The sequence below is a fragment of the Pygocentrus nattereri genome, chromosome 4, assembly GCF_015220715.1.
Source record: "Pygocentrus nattereri isolate fPygNat1 chromosome 4, fPygNat1.pri, whole genome shotgun sequence".
Classification (NCBI taxonomy): Eukaryota; Metazoa; Chordata; class Actinopteri; order Characiformes; family Serrasalmidae; genus Pygocentrus; species Pygocentrus nattereri.
In genome coordinates, this window is record NC_051214.1 from 48,796,573 (window position 1) to 48,813,460 (window position 16,888).

At 48.8% G+C, this 16,888-nt stretch overlaps 30 non-coding genes across 30 annotated transcripts; all 30 read left to right on the forward strand.

Moving 5' to 3' along the window:
- The first annotated feature begins 374 nt into the window (after nt 1–374).
- On the forward strand, nt 375–456 carry trnas-uga. Its single transcript has one exon. It is a non-coding gene; the product is annotated as a tRNA-Ser (tRNA).
- Nucleotides 457–681: 225 nt separating this feature from the next.
- Nucleotides 682–764, forward strand: trnal-cag. Its single transcript has one exon. It is a non-coding gene; the product is annotated as a tRNA-Leu (tRNA).
- Nucleotides 765–870: 106 nt separating this feature from the next.
- trnas-aga lies at nt 871–952 on the forward strand. The gene has a single exon. It is a non-coding gene; the product is annotated as a tRNA-Ser (tRNA).
- Nucleotides 953–1,978: 1,026 nt separating this feature from the next.
- trnas-uga lies at nt 1,979–2,060 on the forward strand. Its single transcript has one exon. It is a non-coding gene; the product is annotated as a tRNA-Ser (tRNA).
- A 225-nt stretch (nt 2,061–2,285) lies between these two features.
- trnal-cag lies at nt 2,286–2,368 on the forward strand. Its single transcript has one exon. It is a non-coding gene; the product is annotated as a tRNA-Leu (tRNA).
- Nucleotides 2,369–2,474: 106 nt separating this feature from the next.
- On the forward strand, nt 2,475–2,556 carry trnas-aga. The gene has a single exon. It is a non-coding gene; the product is annotated as a tRNA-Ser (tRNA).
- Nucleotides 2,557–3,582: 1,026 nt separating this feature from the next.
- trnas-uga lies at nt 3,583–3,664 on the forward strand. The gene has a single exon. It is a non-coding gene; the product is annotated as a tRNA-Ser (tRNA).
- A 225-nt stretch (nt 3,665–3,889) lies between these two features.
- Nucleotides 3,890–3,972, forward strand: trnal-cag. The gene has a single exon. It is a non-coding gene; the product is annotated as a tRNA-Leu (tRNA).
- A 106-nt stretch (nt 3,973–4,078) lies between these two features.
- On the forward strand, nt 4,079–4,160 carry trnas-aga. The gene has a single exon. It is a non-coding gene; the product is annotated as a tRNA-Ser (tRNA).
- A 1,561-nt stretch (nt 4,161–5,721) lies between these two features.
- trnas-uga lies at nt 5,722–5,803 on the forward strand. Its single transcript has one exon. It is a non-coding gene; the product is annotated as a tRNA-Ser (tRNA).
- Nucleotides 5,804–6,028: 225 nt separating this feature from the next.
- Nucleotides 6,029–6,111, forward strand: trnal-cag. The gene has a single exon. It is a non-coding gene; the product is annotated as a tRNA-Leu (tRNA).
- A 106-nt stretch (nt 6,112–6,217) lies between these two features.
- trnas-aga lies at nt 6,218–6,299 on the forward strand. The gene has a single exon. It is a non-coding gene; the product is annotated as a tRNA-Ser (tRNA).
- Nucleotides 6,300–7,325: 1,026 nt separating this feature from the next.
- On the forward strand, nt 7,326–7,407 carry trnas-uga. Its single transcript has one exon. It is a non-coding gene; the product is annotated as a tRNA-Ser (tRNA).
- A 225-nt stretch (nt 7,408–7,632) lies between these two features.
- Nucleotides 7,633–7,715, forward strand: trnal-cag. Its single transcript has one exon. It is a non-coding gene; the product is annotated as a tRNA-Leu (tRNA).
- Nucleotides 7,716–7,821: 106 nt separating this feature from the next.
- trnas-aga lies at nt 7,822–7,903 on the forward strand. Its single transcript has one exon. It is a non-coding gene; the product is annotated as a tRNA-Ser (tRNA).
- A 1,026-nt stretch (nt 7,904–8,929) lies between these two features.
- trnas-uga lies at nt 8,930–9,012 on the forward strand. Its single transcript has one exon. It is a non-coding gene; the product is annotated as a tRNA-Ser (tRNA).
- Nucleotides 9,013–9,237: 225 nt separating this feature from the next.
- On the forward strand, nt 9,238–9,320 carry trnal-cag. Its single transcript has one exon. It is a non-coding gene; the product is annotated as a tRNA-Leu (tRNA).
- A 106-nt stretch (nt 9,321–9,426) lies between these two features.
- On the forward strand, nt 9,427–9,508 carry trnas-aga. Its single transcript has one exon. It is a non-coding gene; the product is annotated as a tRNA-Ser (tRNA).
- Nucleotides 9,509–10,534: 1,026 nt separating this feature from the next.
- On the forward strand, nt 10,535–10,616 carry trnas-uga. The gene has a single exon. It is a non-coding gene; the product is annotated as a tRNA-Ser (tRNA).
- Nucleotides 10,617–10,841: 225 nt separating this feature from the next.
- On the forward strand, nt 10,842–10,924 carry trnal-cag. Its single transcript has one exon. It is a non-coding gene; the product is annotated as a tRNA-Leu (tRNA).
- Nucleotides 10,925–11,030: 106 nt separating this feature from the next.
- Nucleotides 11,031–11,112, forward strand: trnas-aga. Its single transcript has one exon. It is a non-coding gene; the product is annotated as a tRNA-Ser (tRNA).
- Nucleotides 11,113–12,138: 1,026 nt separating this feature from the next.
- Nucleotides 12,139–12,220, forward strand: trnas-uga. Its single transcript has one exon. It is a non-coding gene; the product is annotated as a tRNA-Ser (tRNA).
- Nucleotides 12,221–12,445: 225 nt separating this feature from the next.
- Nucleotides 12,446–12,528, forward strand: trnal-cag. The gene has a single exon. It is a non-coding gene; the product is annotated as a tRNA-Leu (tRNA).
- Nucleotides 12,529–12,634: 106 nt separating this feature from the next.
- On the forward strand, nt 12,635–12,716 carry trnas-aga. Its single transcript has one exon. It is a non-coding gene; the product is annotated as a tRNA-Ser (tRNA).
- Nucleotides 12,717–13,742: 1,026 nt separating this feature from the next.
- Nucleotides 13,743–13,824, forward strand: trnas-uga. Its single transcript has one exon. It is a non-coding gene; the product is annotated as a tRNA-Ser (tRNA).
- Nucleotides 13,825–14,049: 225 nt separating this feature from the next.
- On the forward strand, nt 14,050–14,132 carry trnal-cag. Its single transcript has one exon. It is a non-coding gene; the product is annotated as a tRNA-Leu (tRNA).
- A 106-nt stretch (nt 14,133–14,238) lies between these two features.
- Nucleotides 14,239–14,320, forward strand: trnas-aga. The gene has a single exon. It is a non-coding gene; the product is annotated as a tRNA-Ser (tRNA).
- Nucleotides 14,321–15,346: 1,026 nt separating this feature from the next.
- Nucleotides 15,347–15,428, forward strand: trnas-uga. The gene has a single exon. It is a non-coding gene; the product is annotated as a tRNA-Ser (tRNA).
- Nucleotides 15,429–15,653: 225 nt separating this feature from the next.
- Nucleotides 15,654–15,736, forward strand: trnal-cag. Its single transcript has one exon. It is a non-coding gene; the product is annotated as a tRNA-Leu (tRNA).
- Nucleotides 15,737–15,842: 106 nt separating this feature from the next.
- Nucleotides 15,843–15,924, forward strand: trnas-aga. The gene has a single exon. It is a non-coding gene; the product is annotated as a tRNA-Ser (tRNA).
- Nucleotides 15,925–16,888: the final 964 nt, after the last annotated feature.

Here is a 16,888-nt window from a genome sequence, read left to right on the forward strand (position 1 = left end):
CTTCTGGATGAAAGGGCAACTTTTCCACAGACACACTCCCAAGTCTTGTAGAAAGCCTTCCCAAAACAGTGTAAGCTGTTATAGCTGCAACAGGGGGACTAACTCCATATTAACACCTATGGATTTAGAATGAGAGGTCATGAAAGCTCCTGAATGTGCAGGTGTTCCAATGTTTTTGTCCATATGGTGAAATTCTCAGATTAAGTTCTCAAAGAAGAAGAAAAGGCTGCGTCATGAAGGCGTGGCTTCGAAGCCTGCATCTGACATGCTTTTCAAATGCCTCGTGCTCGACTTTTGCATAGTTGCACTAAGTAAATATCCATGACCGACTTGTGCAAGTTCAGCCGCAGGCACTGGTTCATGAAGCGCGGCCGGTAGTCGTGGCCGAGTGGTTAAGGCGATGGACTTGAAATCCATTGGGGTCTCCCCGCGCAGGTTCGAATCCTGCCGACTACGGAGGTGTTTTCGTTTATCTGGCAGAGGGGCTGTAGCTGCTTCATGACAGAACCCAGCCTGTGGTTAAAAAGACTATCTTGAACGTACATCAGAGCCATAGTCGCTTTAACGAAGCACCTGCCTCTAAAGCCTTTGGAGTTACAATAAAGAGGGATTCTTTCTGTTTTAATGTCGGGACCAAAACATATAAGCGTCACCTACACTACGTGCAGCTTCTGGCAGGTTGTCAGGATGGCCGAGCGGTCTAAGGCGCTGCGTTCAGGTCGCAGTCTCTCCTGGAGGCGTGGGTTCGAATCCCACTTCTGACAAGCTTTTCAATCACCTTGTGCTCCAGTTTGGCTTATTTGTCTTTTGAATGGCTATGGCTGACTTGTGTAGTTTGAGCCGTTGCGGGCCAGAGCTTCCACGTGCTTGGTAGTCGTGGCCGAGTGGTTAAGGCGATGGACTAGAAATCCATTGGGGTTTCCCCGCGCAGGTTCGAATCCTGCCGACTACGGGCTGCTTTTCATTTATCTGGAGGCACGGCTCTTTCTACTTCCCAATTGGACCGAGGTAGAAGCCTCAGTCCAGCATGTGCTCCCTCCACCAATACGTCCATTCTTTTGTTCACTATGGACAAAAGTTGGGGAGAGTGGTGTAAAGTACGCCGCCACTGGACTCTGGAGCAGTGGAAACTTGTTCTGTGGCATGACCAATAACGTTGCTCTTTCTGGGAGTCTGATGAATGAGTCTGGATTTGGCCAATGCCCGGAGAACCTTACCTACCTCACTGCATTGTGCCAACTGTAAAGTTTACTGGAGGAGGGATAATGCTATGGGGTTGTTTTTTAGGGGCTGGCCTAGGCACCTTAGTTCCAGTCAGGGGAAATCTTAATGCTTCAGCGTATCATGACATTTTGGAAATTTTAGGCTTCTAGCTTTGTGGAAAAAATTTAGGATAGGTCCTTTTCTCTTCCAGCATGAATGTGCCCCAGTGCTCAAAACAAGCTCCATTAAAGGCATGGTTGGGTGAGTTTGGTGTGGAAGAACGTGACTGGCCCACACAGAGCCCTGACCTCAACCCCACTGAACACCTTTGGGATGAACTAGAACGGAGATTGCGAACCAGGCCCTCTAGACCAACATCAGTGGCTGACCTCACAAATGCCCTTCTGGATGAAAGGGCAACTTTTCCACAGACACACTCCCAAGTCTTGTAGAAAGCCTTCCCAAAACAGTGTAAGCTGTTATAGCTGCAACAGGGGGACTAACTCCATATTAACACCTATGGATTTAGAATGAGAGGTCATGAAAGCTCCTGAATGTGCAGGTGTTCCAATGTTTTTGTCCATATGGTGAAATTCTCAGATTAAGTTCTCAAAGAAGAAGAAAAGGCTGCGTCATGAAGGCGTGGCTTCGAAGCCTGCATCTGACATGCTTTTCAAATGCCTCGTGCTCGACTTTTGCATAGTTGCACTAAGTAAATATCCATGACCGACTTGTGCAAGTTCAGCCGCAGGCACTGGTTCATGAAGCGCGGCCGGTAGTCGTGGCCGAGTGGTTAAGGCGATGGACTTGAAATCCATTGGGGTCTCCCCGCGCAGGTTCGAATCCTGCCGACTACGGAGGTGTTTTCGTTTATCTGGCAGAGGGGCTGTAGCTGCTTCATGACAGAACCCAGCCTGTGGTTAAAAAGACTATCTTGAACGTACATCAGAGCCATAGTCGCTTTAACGAAGCACCTGCCTCTAAAGCCTTTGGAGTTACAATAAAGAGGGATTCTTTCTGTTTTAATGTCGGGACCAAAACATATAAGCGTCACCTACACTACGTGCGGCTTCTGGCAGGTTGTCAGGATGGCCGAGCGGTCTAAGGCGCTGCGTTCAGGTCGCAGTCTCTCCTGGAGGCGTGGGTTCGAATCCCACTTCTGACAAGCTTTTCAATCACCTTGTGCTCCAGTTTGGCTTATTTGTCTTTTGAATGGCTATGGCTGACTTGTGTAGTTTGAGCCGTTGCGGGCCAGAGCTTGCACGTGCTTGGTAGTCGTGGCCGAGTGGTTAAGGCGATGGACTAGAAATCCATTGGGGTTTCCCCGCGCAGGTTCGAATCCTGCCGACTACGGGCTGCTTTTCATTTATCTGGAGGCATGGCTCTTTCTACTTCCCAATTGGACCGAGGTAGAAGCCTCAGTCCAGCATGTGCTCCCTCCACCAATACGTCCATTCTTTTGTTCACTATGGACAAAAGTTGGGGAGAGTGGTGTAAAGTACGCCGCCACTGGACTCTGGAGCAGTGGAAACTTGTTCTGTGGCATGACCAATAACGTTGCTCTTTCTGGGAGTCTGATGAATGAGTCTGGATTTGGCCAATGCCCGGAGAACCTTACCTACCTCACTGCATTGTGCCAACTGTAAAGTTTACTGGAGGAGGGATAATGCTATGGGGTTGTTTTTTAGGGGCTGGCCTAGGCACCTTAGTTCCAGTCAGGGGAAATCTTAATGCTTCAGCGTATCATGACATTTTGGAAATTTTAGGCTTCTAGCTTTGTGGAAAAAATTTAGGATAGGTCCTTTTCTCTTCCAGCATGAATGTGCCCCAGTGCTCAAAACAAGCTCCATTAAAGGCATGGTTGGGTGAGTTTGGTGTGGAAGAACGTGACTGGCCCACACAGAGCCCTGACCTCAACCCCACTGAACACCTTTGGGATGAACTAGAACGGAGATTGCGAACCAGGCCCTCTAGACCAACATCAGTGGCTGACCTCACAACTGCCCTTCTGGATGAAAGGGCAACTTTTCCACAGACACACTCCCAAGTCTTGTAGAAAGCCTTCCCAAAACAGTGTAAGCTGTTATAGCTGCAACAGGGGGACTAACTCCATATTAACACCTATGGATTTAGAATGAGAGGTCATGAAAGCTCCTGAATGTGCAGGTGTTCCAATGTTTTTGTCCATATGGTGAAATTCTCAGATTAAGTTCTCAAAGAAGAAGAAAAGGCTGCGTCATGAAGGCGTGGCTTCGAAGCCTGCATCTGACATGCTTTTCAAATGCCTCGTGCTCGACTTTTGCATAGTTGCACTAAGTAAATATCCATGACCGACTTGTGCAAGTTCAGCCGCAGGCACTGGTTCATGAAGCGCGGCCGGTAGTCGTGGCCGAGTGGTTAAGGCGATGGACTTGAAATCCATTGGGGTCTCCCCGCGCAGGTTCGAATCCTGCCGACTACGGAGGTGTTTTCGTTTATCTGGCAGAGGGGCTGTAGCTGCTTCATGACAGAACCCAGCCTGTGGTTAAAAAGACTATCTTGAACGTACATCAGAGCCATAGTCGCTTTAACGAAGCACCTGCCTCTAAAGCCTTTGGAGTTACAATAAAGAGGGATTCTTTCTGTTTTAATGTCGGGACCAAAACATATAAGCGTCACCTACACTACGTGCGGCTTCTGGCAGGTTGTCAGGATGGCCGAGCGGTCTAAGGCGCTGCGTTCAGGTCGCAGTCTCTCCTGGAGGCGTGGGTTCGAATCCCACTTCTGACAAGCTTTTCAATCACCTTGTGCTCCAGTTTGGCTTATTTGTCTTTTGAATGGCTATGGCTGACTTGTGTAGTTTGAGCCGTTGCGGGCCAGAGCTTGCACGTGCTTGGTAGTCGTGGCCGAGTGGTTAAGGCGATGGACTAGAAATCCATTGGGGTTTCCCCGCGCAGGTTCGAATCCTGCCGACTACGGGCTGCTTTTCATTTATCTGGAGGCACGGCTCTTTCTACTTCCCAATTGGACCGAGGTAGAAGCCTCAGTCCAGCATGTGCTCCCTCCACCAATACGTCCATTCTTTTGTTCACTATGGACAAAAGTTGGGGAGAGTGGTGTAAAGTACGCCGCCACTGGACTCTGGAGCAGTGGAAACTTGTTCTGTGGCATGACCAATAACGTTGCTCTTTCTGGGAGTCTGATGAATGAGTCTGGATTTGGCCAATGCCCGGAGAACCTTACCTACCTCACTGCATTGTGCCAACTGTAAAGTTTACTGGAGGAGGGATAATGCTATGGGGTTGTTTTTTAGGGGCTGGCCTAGGCACCTTAGTTCCAGTCAGGGGAAATCTTAATGCTTCAGCGTATCATGACATTTTGGAAATTTTAGGCTTCTAGCTTTGTGGAAAAAATTTAGGATAGGTCCTTTTCTCTTCCAGCATGAATGTGCCCCAGTGCTCAAAACAAGCTCCATTAAAGGCATGGTTGGGTGAGTTTGGTGTGGAAGAACGTGACTGGCCCACACAGAGCCCTGACCTCAACCCCACTGAACACCTTTGGGATGAACTAGAACGGAGATTGCGAACCAGGCCCTCTAGACCAACATCAGTGGCTGACCTCACAAATGCCCTTCTGGATGAAAGGGCAACTTTTCCACAGACACACTCCCAAGTCTTGTAGAAAGCCTTCCCAAAACAGTGTAAGCTGTTATAGCTGCAACAGGGGGACTAACTCCATATTAACACCTATGGATTTAGAATGAGAGGTCATGAAAGCTCCTGAATGTGCAGGTGTTCCAATGTTTTTGTCCATATGGTGAAATTCTCAGATTAAGTTCTCAAAGAAGAAGAAAAGGCTGCGTCATGAAGGCGTGGCTTCGAAGCCTGCATCTGACATGCTTTTCAAATGCCTCGTGCTCGACTTTTGCATAGTTGCACTAAGTAAATATCCATGACCGACTTGTGCAAGTTCAGCCGCAGGCACTGGTTCATGAAGCGCGGCCGGTAGTCGTGGCCGAGTGGTTAAGGCGATGGACTTGAAATCCATTGGGGTCTCCACACAGAGCCCTGACCTCAACCCCACTGAACACCTTTGGGATGAACTAGAACGGAGATTGCGAACCAGGCCCTCTAGACCAACATCAGTGGCTGACCTCACAAATGCCCTTCTGGATGAAAGGGCAACTTTTCCACAGACACACTCCCAAGTCTTGTAGAAAGCCTTCCCAAAACAGTGTAAGCTGTTATAGCTGCAACAGGGGGACTAACTCCATATTAACACCTATGGATTTAGAATGAGAGGTCATGAAAGCTCCTGAATGTGCAGGTGTTCCAATGTTTTTGTCCATATGGTGAAATTCTCAGATTAAGTTCTCAAAGAAGAAGAAAAGGCTGCGTCATGAAGGCGTGGCTTCGAAGCCTGCATCTGACATGCTTTTCAAATGCCTCGTGCTCGACTTTTGCATAGTTGCACTAAGTAAATATCCATGACCGACTTGTGCAAGTTCAGCCGCAGGCACTGGTTCATGAAGCGCGGCCGGTAGTCGTGGCCGAGTGGTTAAGGCGATGGACTTGAAATCCATTGGGGTCTCCCCGCGCAGGTTCGAATCCTGCCGACTACGGAGGTGTTTTCGTTTATCTGGCAGAGGGGCTGTAGCTGCTTCATGACAGAACCCAGCCTGTGGTTAAAAAGACTATCTTGAACGTACATCAGAGCCATAGTCGCTTTAACGAAGCACCTGCCTCTAAAGCCTTTGGAGTTACAATAAAGAGGGATTCTTTCTGTTTTAATGTCGGGACCAAAACATATAAGCGTCACCTACACTACGTGCGGCTTCTGGCAGGTTGTCAGGATGGCCGAGCGGTCTAAGGCGCTGCGTTCAGGTCGCAGTCTCTCCTGGAGGCGTGGGTTCGAATCCCACTTCTGACAAGCTTTTCAATCACCTTGTGCTCCAGTTTGGCTTATTTGTCTTTTGAATGGGTATGGCTGACTTGTGTAGTTTGAGCCGTTGCGGGCCAGAGCTTGCACGTGCTTGGTAGTCGTGGCCGAGTGGTTAAGGCGATGGACTAGAAATCCATTGGGGTTTCCCCGCGCAGGTTCGAATCCTGCCGACTACGGGCTGCTTTTCATTTATCTGGAGGCACGGCTCTTTCTACTTCCCAATTGGACCGAGGTAGAAGCCTCAGTCCAGCATGTGCTCCCTCCACCAATACGTCCATTCTTTTGTTCACTATGGACAAAAGTTGGGGAGAGTGGTGTAAAGTACGCCGCCACTGGACTCTGGAGCAGTGGAAACTTGTTCTGTGGCATGACCAATAACGTTGCTCTTTCTGGGAGTCTGATGAATGAGTCTGGATTTGGCCAATGCCCGGAGAACCTTACCTACCTCACTGCATTGTGCCAACTGTAAAGTTTACTGGAGGAGGGATAATGCTATGGGGTTGTTTTTTAGGGGCTGGCCTAGGCACCTTAGTTCCAGTCAGGGGAAATCTTAATGCTTCAGCGTATCATGACATTTTGGAAATTTTAGGCTTCTAGCTTTGTGGAAAAAATTTAGGATAGGTCCTTTTCTCTTCCAGCATGAATGTGCCCCAGTGCTCAAAACAAGCTCCATTAAAGGCATGGTTGGGTGAGTTTGGTGTGGAAGAACGTGACTGGCCCACACAGAGCCCTGACCTCAACCCCACTGAACACCTTTGGGATGAACTAGAACGGAGATTGCGAACCAGGCCCTCTAGACCAACATCAGTGGCTGACCTCACAAATGCCCTTCTGGATGAAAGGGCAACTTTTCCACAGACACACTCCCAAGTCTTGTAGAAAGCCTTCCCAAAACAGTGTAAGCTGTTATAGCTGCAACAGGGGGACTAACTCCATATTAACACCTATGGATTTAGAATGAGAGGTCATGAAAGCTCCTGAATGTGCAGGTGTTCCAATGTTTTTGTCCATATGGTGAAATTCTCAGATTAAGTTCTCAAAGAAGAAGAAAAGGCTGCGTCATGAAGGCGTGGCTTCGAAGCCTGCATCTGACATGCTTTTCAAATGCCTCGTGCTCGACTTTTGCATAGTTGCACTAAGTAAATATCCATGACCGACTTGTGCAAGTTCAGCCGCAGGCACTGGTTCATGAAGCGCGGCCGGTAGTCGTGGCCGAGTGGTTAAGGCGATGGACTTGAAATCCATTGGGGTCTCCCCGCGCAGGTTCGAATCCTGCCGACTACGGAGGTGTTTTCGTTTATCTGGCAGAGGGGCTGTAGCTGCTTCATGACAGAACCCAGCCTGTGGTTAAAAAGACTATCTTGAACGTACATCAGAGCCATAGTCGCTTTAACGAAGCACCTGCCTCTAAAGCCTTTGGAGTTACAATAAAGAGGGATTCTTTCTGTTTTAATGTCGGGACCAAAACATATATGCGTCACCTACACTACGTGCAGCTTCTGGCAGGTTGTCAGGATGGCCGAGCGGTCTAAGGCGCTGCGTTCAGGTCGCAGTCTCTCCTGGAGGCGTGGGTTCGAATCCCACTTCTGACAAGCTTTTCAATCACCTTGTGCTCCAGTTTGGCTTATTTGTCTTTTGAATGGCTATGGCTGACTTGTGTAGTTTGAGCCGTTGCGGGCCAGAGCTTGCACGTGCTTGGTAGTCGTGGCCGAGTGGTTAAGGCGATGGACTAGAAATCCATTGGGGTTTCCCCGCGCAGGTTCGAATCCTGCCGACTACGGGCTGCTTTTCATTTATCTGGAGGCACGGCTCTTTCTACTTCCCAATTGGACCGAGGTAGAAGCCTCAGTCCAGCATGTGCTCCCTCCACCAATACGTCCATTCTTTTGTTCACTATGGACAAAAGTTGGGGAGAGTGGTGTAAAGTACGCCGCCACTGGACTCTGGAGCAGTGGAAACTTGTTCTGTGGCATGACCAATAACGTTGCTCTTTCTGGGAGTCTGATGAATGAGTCTGGATTTGGCCAATGCCCGGAGAACCTTACCTACCTCACTGCATTGTGCCAACTGTAAAGTTTACTGGAGGAGGGATAATGCTATGGGGTTGTTTTTTAGGGGCTGGCCTAGGCACCTTAGTTCCAGTCAGGGGAAATCTTAATGCTTCAGCGTATCATGACATTTTGGAAATTTTAGGCTTCTAGCTTTGTGGAAAAAATTTAGGATAGGTCCTTTTCTCTTCCAGCATGAATGTGCCCCAGTGCTCAAAACAAGCTCCATTAAAGGCATGGTTGGGTGAGTTTGGTGTGGAAGAACGTGACTGGCCCACACAGAGCCCTGACCTCAACCCCACTGAACACCTTTGGGATGAACTAGAACGGAGATTGCGAACCAGGCCCTCTAGACCAACATCAGTGGCTGACCTCACAAATGCCCTTCTGGATGAAAGGGCAACTTTTCCACAGACACACTCCCAAGTCTTGTAGAAAGCCTTCCCAAAACAGTGTAAGCTGTTATAGCTGCAACAGGGGGACTAACTCCATATTAACACCTATGGATTTAGAATGAGAGGTCATGAAAGCTCCTGAATGTGCAGGTGTTCCAATGTTTTTGTCCATATGGTGAAATTCTCAGATTAAGTTCTCAAAGAAGAAGAAAAGGCTGCGTCATGAAGGCGTGGCTTCGAAGCCTGCATCTGACATGCTTTTCAAATGCCTCGTGCTCGACTTTTGCATAGTTGCACTAAGTAAATATCCATGACCGACTTGTGCAAGTTCAGCCGCAGGCACTGGTTCATGAAGCGCGGCCGGTAGTCGTGGCCGAGTGGTTAAGGCGATGGACTTGAAATCCATTGGGGTCTCCCCTGCGCAGGTTCGAATCCTGCCGACTACGGAGGTGTTTTCGTTTATCTGGCAGAGGGGCTGTAGCTGCTTCATGACAGAACCCAGCCTGTGGTTAAAAAGACTATCTTGAACGTACATCAGAGCCATAGTCGCTTTAACGAAGCACCTGCCTCTAAAGCCTTTGGAGTTACAATAAAGAGGGATTCTTTCTGTTTTAATGTCGGGACCAAAACATATAAGCGTCACCTACACTACGTGCGGCTTCTGGCAGGTTGTCAGGATGGCCGAGCGGTCTAAGGCGCTGCGTTCAGGTCGCAGTCTCTCCTGGAGGCGTGGGTTCGAATCCCACTTCTGACAAGCTTTTCAATCACCTTGTGCTCCAGTTTGGCTTATTTGTCTTTTGAATGGCTATGGCTGACTTGTGTAGTTTGAGCCGTTGCGGGCCAGAGCTTGCACGTGCTTGGTAGTCGTGGCCGAGTGGTTAAGGCGATGGACTAGAAATCCATTGGGGTTTCCCCGCGCAGGTTCGAATCCTGCTGACTACGGGCTGCTTTTCATTTATCTGGAGGCACGGCTCTTTCTACTTCCCAATTGGACCGAGGTAGAAGCCTCAGTCCAGCATGTGCTCCCTCCACCAATACGTCCATTCTTTTGTTCACTATGGACAAAAGTTGGGGAGAGTGGTGTAAAGTACGCCGCCACTGGACTCTGGAGCAGTGGAAACTTGTTCTGTGGCATGACCAATAACGTTGCTCTTTCTGGGAGTCTGATGAATGAGTCTGGATTTGGCCAATGCCCGGAGAACCTTACCTACCTCACTGCATTGTGCCAACTGTAAAGTTTACTGGAGGAGGGATAATGCTATGGGGTTGTTTTTTAGGGGCTGGCCTAGGCACCTTAGTTCCAGTCAGGGGAAATCTTAATGCTTCAGCGTATCATGACATTTTGGAAATTTTAGGCTTCTAGCTTTGTGGAAAAAATTTAGGATAGGTCCTTTTCTCTTCCAGCATGAATGTGCCCCAGTGCTCAAAACAAGCTCCATTAAAGGCATGGTTGGGTGAGTTTGGTGTGGAAGAACTTGACTGGCCCACACAGAGCCCTGACCTCAACCCCACTGAACACCTTTGGGATGAACTAGAACGGAGATTGCGAACCAGGCCCTCTAGACCAACATCAGTGGCTGACCTCACAAATGCCCTTCTGGATGAAAGGGCAACTTTTCCACAGACACACTCCCAAGTCTTGTAGAAAGCCTTCCCAAAACAGTGTAAGCTGTTATAGCTGCAACAGGGGGACTAACTCCATATTAACACCTATGGATTTAGAATGAGAGGTCATGAAAGCTCCTGAATGTGCAGGTGTTCCAATGTTTTTGTCCATATGGTGAAATTCTCAGATTAAGTTCTCAAAGAAGAAGAAAAGGCTGCGTCATGAAGGCGTGGCTTCGAAGCCTGCATCTGACATGCTTTTCAAATGCCTCGTGCTCGACTTTTGCATAGTTGCACTAAGTAAATATCCATGACCGACTTGTGCAAGTTCAGCCGCAGGCACTGGTTCATGAAGCGCGGCCGGTAGTCGTGGCCGAGTGGTTAAGGCGATGGACTTGAAATCCATTGGGGTCTCCCCGCGCAGGTTCGAATCCTGCCGACTACGGAGGTGTTTTCGTTTATCTGGCAGAGGGGCTGTAGCTGCTTCATGACAGAACCCAGCCTGTGGTTAAAAAGACTATCTTGAACGTACATCAGAGCCATAGTCGCTTTAACGAAGCACCTGCCTCTAAAGCCTTTGGAGTTACAATAAAGAGGGATTCTTTCTGTTTTAATGTCGGGACCAAAATATATAAGCGTCACCTACACTACGTGCGGCTTCTGGCAGGTTGTCAGGATGGCCGAGCGGTCTAAGGCGCTGCGTTCAGGTCGCAGTCTCTCCTGGAGGCGTGGGTTCGAATCCCACTTCTGACAAGCTTTTCAATCACCTTGTGCTCCAGTTTGGCTTATTTGTCTTTTGAATGGCTATGGCTGACTTGTGTAGTTTGAGCCGTTGCGGGCCAGAGCTTGCACGTGCTTGGTAGTCGTGGCCGAGTGGTTAAGGCGATGGACTAGAAATCCATTGGGGTTTCCCCGCGCAGGTTCGAATCCTGCCGACTACGGGCTGCTTTTCATTTATCTGGAGGCACGGCTCTTTCTACTTCCCAATTGGACCGAGGTAGAAGCCTCAGTCCAGCATGTGCTCCCTCCACCAATACGTCCATTCTTTTGTTCACTATGGACAAAAGTTGGGGAGAGTGGTGTAAAGTACGCCGCCACTGGACTCTGGAGCAGTGGAAACTTGTTCTGTGGCATGACCAATAACGTTGCTCTTTCTGGGAGTCTGATGAATGAGTCTGGATTTGGCCAATGCCCGGAGAACCTTACCTACCTCACTGCATTGTGCCAACTGTAAAGTTTACTGGAGGAGGGATAATGCTATGGGGTTGTTTTTTAGGGGCTGGCCTAGGCACCTTAGTTCCAGTCAGGGGAAATCTTAATGCTTCAGCGTATCATGACATTTTGGAAATTTTAGGCTTCTAGCTTTGTGGAAAAAATTTAGGATAGGTCCTTTTCTCTTCCAGCATGAATGTGCCCCAGTGCTCAAAACAAGCTCCATTAAAGGCATGGTTGGGTGAGTTTGGTGTGGAAGAACTTGACTGGCCCACACAGAGCCCTGACCTCAACCCCACTGAACACCTTTGGGATGAACTAGAACGGAGATTGCGAACCAGGCCCTCTAGACCAACATCAGTGGCTGACCTCACAAATGCCCTTCTGGATGAAAGGGCAACTTTTCCACAGACACACTCCCAAGTCTTGTAGAAAGCCTTCCCAAAACAGTGTAAGCTGTTATAGCTGCAACAGGGGGACTAACTCCATATTAACACCTATGGATTTAGAATGAGAGGTCATGAAAGCTCCTGAATGTGCAGGTGTTCCAATGTTTTTGTCCATATGGTGAAATTCTCAGATTAAGTTCTCAAAGAAGAAGAAAAGGCTGCGTCATGAAGGCGTGGCTTCGAAGCCTGCATCTGACATGCTTTTCAAATGCCTCGTGCTCGACTTTTGCATAGTTGCACTAAGTAAATATCCATGACCGACTTGTGCAAGTTCAGCCGCAGGCACTGGTTCATGAAGCGCGGCCGGTAGTCGTGGCCGAGTGGTTAAGGCGATGGACTTGAAATCCATTGGGGTCTCCCCGCGCAGGTTCGAATCCTGCCGACTACGGAGGTGTTTTCGTTTATCTGGCAGAGGGGCTGTAGCTGCTTCATGACAGAACCCAGCCTGTGGTTAAAAAGACTATCTTGAACGTACATCAGAGCCATAGTCGCTTTAACGAAGCACCTGCCTCTAAAGCCTTTGGAGTTACAATAAAGAGGGATTCTTTCTGTTTTAATGTCGGGACCAAAACATATAAGCGTCACCTACACTACGTGCGGCTTCTGGCAGGTTGTCAGGATGGCCGAGCGGTCTAAGGCGCTGCGTTCAGGTCGCAGTCTCTCCTGGAGGCGTGGGTTCGAATCCCACTTCTGACAAGCTTTTCAATCACCTTGTGCTCCAGTTTGGCTTATTTGTCTTTTGAATGGCTATGGCTGACTTGTGTAGTTTGAGCCGTTGCGGGCCAGAGCTTGCACGTGCTTGGTAGTCGTGGCCGAGTGGTTAAGGCGATGGACTAGAAATCCATTGGGGTTTCCCCGCGCAGGTTCGAATCCTGCCGACTACGGGCTGCTTTTCATTTATCTGGAGGCACGGCTCTTTCTACTTCCCAATTGGACCGAGGTAGAAGCCTCAGTCCAGCATGTGCTCCCTCCACCAATACGTCCATTCTTTTGTTCACTATGGACAAAAGTTGGGGAGAGTGGTGTAAAGTACGCCGCCACTGGACTCTGGAGCAGTGGAAACTTGTTCTGTGGCATGACCAATAACGTTGCTCTTTCTGGGAGTCTGATGAATGAGTCTGGATTTGGCCAATGCCCGGAGAACCTTACCTACCTCACTGCATTGTGCCAACTGTAAAGTTTACTGGAGGAGGGATAATGCTATGGGGTTGTTTTTTAGGGGCTGGCCTAGGCACCTTAGTTCCAGTCAGGGGAAATCTTAATGCTTCAGCGTATCATGACATTTTGGAAATTTTAGGCTTCTAGCTTTGTGGAAAAAATTTAGGATAGGTCCTTTTCTCTTCCAGCATGAATGTGCCCCAGTGCTCAAAACAAGCTCCATTAAAGGCATGGTTGGGTGAGTTTGGTGTGGAAGAACGTGACTGGCCCACACAGAGCCCTGACCTCAACCCCACTGAACACCTTTGGGATGAACTAGAACGGAGATTGCGAACCAGGCCCTCTAGACCAACATCAGTGGCTGACCTCACAAATGCCCTTCTGGATGAAAGGGCAACTTTTCCACAGACACACTCCCAAGTCTTGTAGAAAGCCTTCCCAAAACAGTGTAAGCTGTTATAGCTGCAACAGGGGGACTAACTCCATATTAACACCTATGGATTTAGAATGAGAGGTCATGAAAGCTCCTGAATGTGCAGGTGTTCCAATGTTTTTGTCCATATGGTGAAATTCTCAGATTAAGTTCTCAAAGAAGAAGAAAAGGCTGCGTCATGAAGGCGTGGCTTCGAAGCCTGCATCTGACATGCTTTTCAAATGCCTCGTGCTCGACTTTTGCATAGTTGCACTAAGTAAATATCCATGACCGACTTGTGCAAGTTCAGCCGCAGGCACTGGTTCATGAAGCGCGGCCGGTAGTCGTGGCCGAGTGGTTAAGGCGATGGACTTGAAATCCATTGGGGTCTCCCCGCGCAGGTTCGAATCCTGCCGACTACGGAGGTGTTTTCGTTTATCTGGCAGAGGGGCTGTAGCTGCTTCATGACAGAACCCAGCCTGTGGTTAAAAAGACTATCTTGAACGTACATCAGAGCCATAGTCGCTTTAACGAAGCACCTGCCTCTAAAGCCTTTGGAGTTACAATAAAGAGGGATTCTTTCTGTTTTAATGTCGGGACCAAAACATATAAGCGTCACCTACACTACGTGCGGCTTCTGGCAGGTTGTCAGGATGGCCGAGCGGTCTAAGGCGCTGCGTTCAGGTCGCAGTCTCTCCTGGAGGCGTGGGTTCGAATCCCACTTCTGACAAGCTTTTCAATCACCTTGTGCTCCAGTTTGGCTTATTTGTCTTTTGAATGGCTATGGCTGACTTGTGTAGTTTGAGCCGTTGCGGGCCAGAGCTTCCACGTGCTTGGTAGTCGTGGCCGAGTGGTTAAGGCGATGGACTAGAAATCCATTGGGGTTTCCCCGCGCAGGTTCGAATCCTGCCGACTACGGGCTGCTTTTCATTTATCTGGAGGCACGGCTCTTTCTACTTCCCAATTGGACCGAGGTAGAAGCCTCAGTCCAGCATGTGCTCCCTCCACCAATACGTCCATTCTTTTGTTCACTATGGACAAAAGTTGGGGAGAGTGGTGTAAAGTACGCCGCCACTGGACTCTGGAGCAGTGGAAACTTGTTCTGTGGCATGACCAATAACGTTGCTCTTTCTGGGAGTCTGATGAATGAGTCTGGATTTGGCCAATGCCCGGAGAACCTTACCTACCTCACTGCATTGTGCCAACTGTAAAGTTTACTGGAGGAGGGATAATGCTATGGGGTTGTTTTTTAGGGGCTGGCCTAGGCACCTTAGTTCCAGTCAGGGGAAATCTTAATGCTTCAGCGTATCATGACATTTTGGAAATTTTAGGCTTCTAGCTTTGTGGAAAAAATTTAGGATAGGTCCTTTTCTCTTCCAGCATGAATGTGCCCCAGTGCTCAAAACAAGCTCCATTAAAGGCATGGTTGGGTGAGTTTGGTGTGGAAGAACGTGACTGGCCCACACAGAGCCCTGACCTCAACCCCACTGAACACCTTTGGGATGAACTAGAACGGAGATTGCGAACCAGGCCCTCTAGACCAACATCAGTGGCTGACCTCACAAATGCCCTTCTGGATGAAAGGGCAACTTTTCCACAGACACACTCCCAAGTCTTGTAGAAAGCCTTCCCAAAACAGTGTAAGCTGTTATAGCTGCAACAGGGGGACTAACTCCATATTAACACCTATGGATTTAGAATGAGAGGTCATGAAAGCTCCTGAATGTGCAGGTGTTCCAATGTTTTTGTCCATATGGTGAAATTCTCAGATTAAGTTCTCAAAGAAGAAGAAAAGGCTGCGTCATGAAGGCGTGGCTTCGAAGCCTGCATCTGACATGCTTTTCAAATGCCTCGTGCTCGACTTTTGCATAGTTGCACTAAGTAAATATCCATGACCGACTTGTGCAAGTTCAGCCGCAGGCACTGGTTCATGAAGCGCGGCCGGTAGTCGTGGCCGAGTGGTTAAGGCGATGGACTTGAAATCCATTGGGGTCTCCCCGCGCAGGTTCGAATCCTGCCGACTACGGAGGTGTTTTCGTTTATCTGGCAGAGGGGCTGTAGCTGCTTCATGACAGAACCCAGCCTGTGGTTAAAAAGACTATCTTGAACGTACATCAGAGCCATAGTCGCTTTAACGAAGCACCTGCCTCTAAAGCCTTTGGAGTTACAATAAAGAGGGATTCTTTCTGTTTTAATGTCGGGACCAAAACATATATGCGTCACCTACACTACGTGCAGCTTCTGGCAGGTTGTCAGGATGGCCGAGCGGTCTAAGGCGCTGCGTTCAGGTCGCAGTCTCTCCTGGAGGCGTGGGTTCGAATCCCACTTCTGACAAGCTTTTCAATCACCTTGTGCTCCAGTTTGGCTTATTTGTCTTTTGAATGGCTATGGCTGACTTGTGTAGTTTGAGCCGTTGCGGGCCAGAGCTTGCACGTGCTTGGTAGTTGTGGCTGAGTGGTTAAGGCGATGGACTAGAAATCCATTGGGGTTTCCCCGCGCAGGTTCGAATCCTGCCGACTACGGGCTGCTTTTCATTTATCTGGAGGCACGGCTCTTTCTACTTCCCAATTGGACCGAGGTAGAAGCCTCAGTCCAGCATGTGCTCCCTCCACCAATACGTCCATTCTTTTGTTCACTATGGACAAAAGTTGGGGAGAGTGGTGTAAAGTACGCCGCCACTGGACTCTGGAGCAGTGGAAACTTGTTCTGTGGCATGACCAATAACGTTGCTCTTTCTGGGAGTCTGATGAATGAGTCTGGATTTGGCCAATGCCCGGAGAACCTTACCTACCTCACTGCATTGTGCCAACTGTAAAGTTTACTGGAGGAGGGATAATGCTATGGGGTTGTTTTTTAGGGGCTGGCCTAGGCACCTTAGTTCCAGTCAGGGGAAATCTTAATGCTTCAGCGTATCATGACATTTTGGAAATTTTAGGCTTCTAGCTTTGTGGAAAAAATTTAGGATAGGTCCTTTTCTCTTCCAGCATGAATGTGCCCCAGTGCTCAAAACAAGCTCCATTAAAGGCATGGTTGGGTGAGTTTGGTGTGGAAGAACGTGACTGGCCCACACAGAGCCCTGACCTCAACCCCACTGAACACCTTTGGGATGAACTAGAACGGAGATTGCGAACCAGGCCCTCTAGACCAACATCAGTGGCTGACCTCACAAATGCCCTTCTGGATGAAAGGGCAACTTTTCCACAGACACACTCCCAAGTCTTGTAGAAAGCCTTCCCAAAACAGTGTAAGCTGTTATAGCTGCAACAGGGGGACTAACTCCATATTAACACCTATGGATTTAGAATGAGAGGTCATGAAAGCTCCTGAATGTGCAGGTGTTCCAATGTTTTTGTCCATATGGTGAAATTCTCAGATTAAGTTCTCAAAGAAGAAGAAAAGGCTGCGTCATGAAGGCGTGGCTTCGAAGCCTGCATCTGACATGCTTTTCAAATGCCTCGTGCTCGACTTTTGCATAGTTGCACTAAG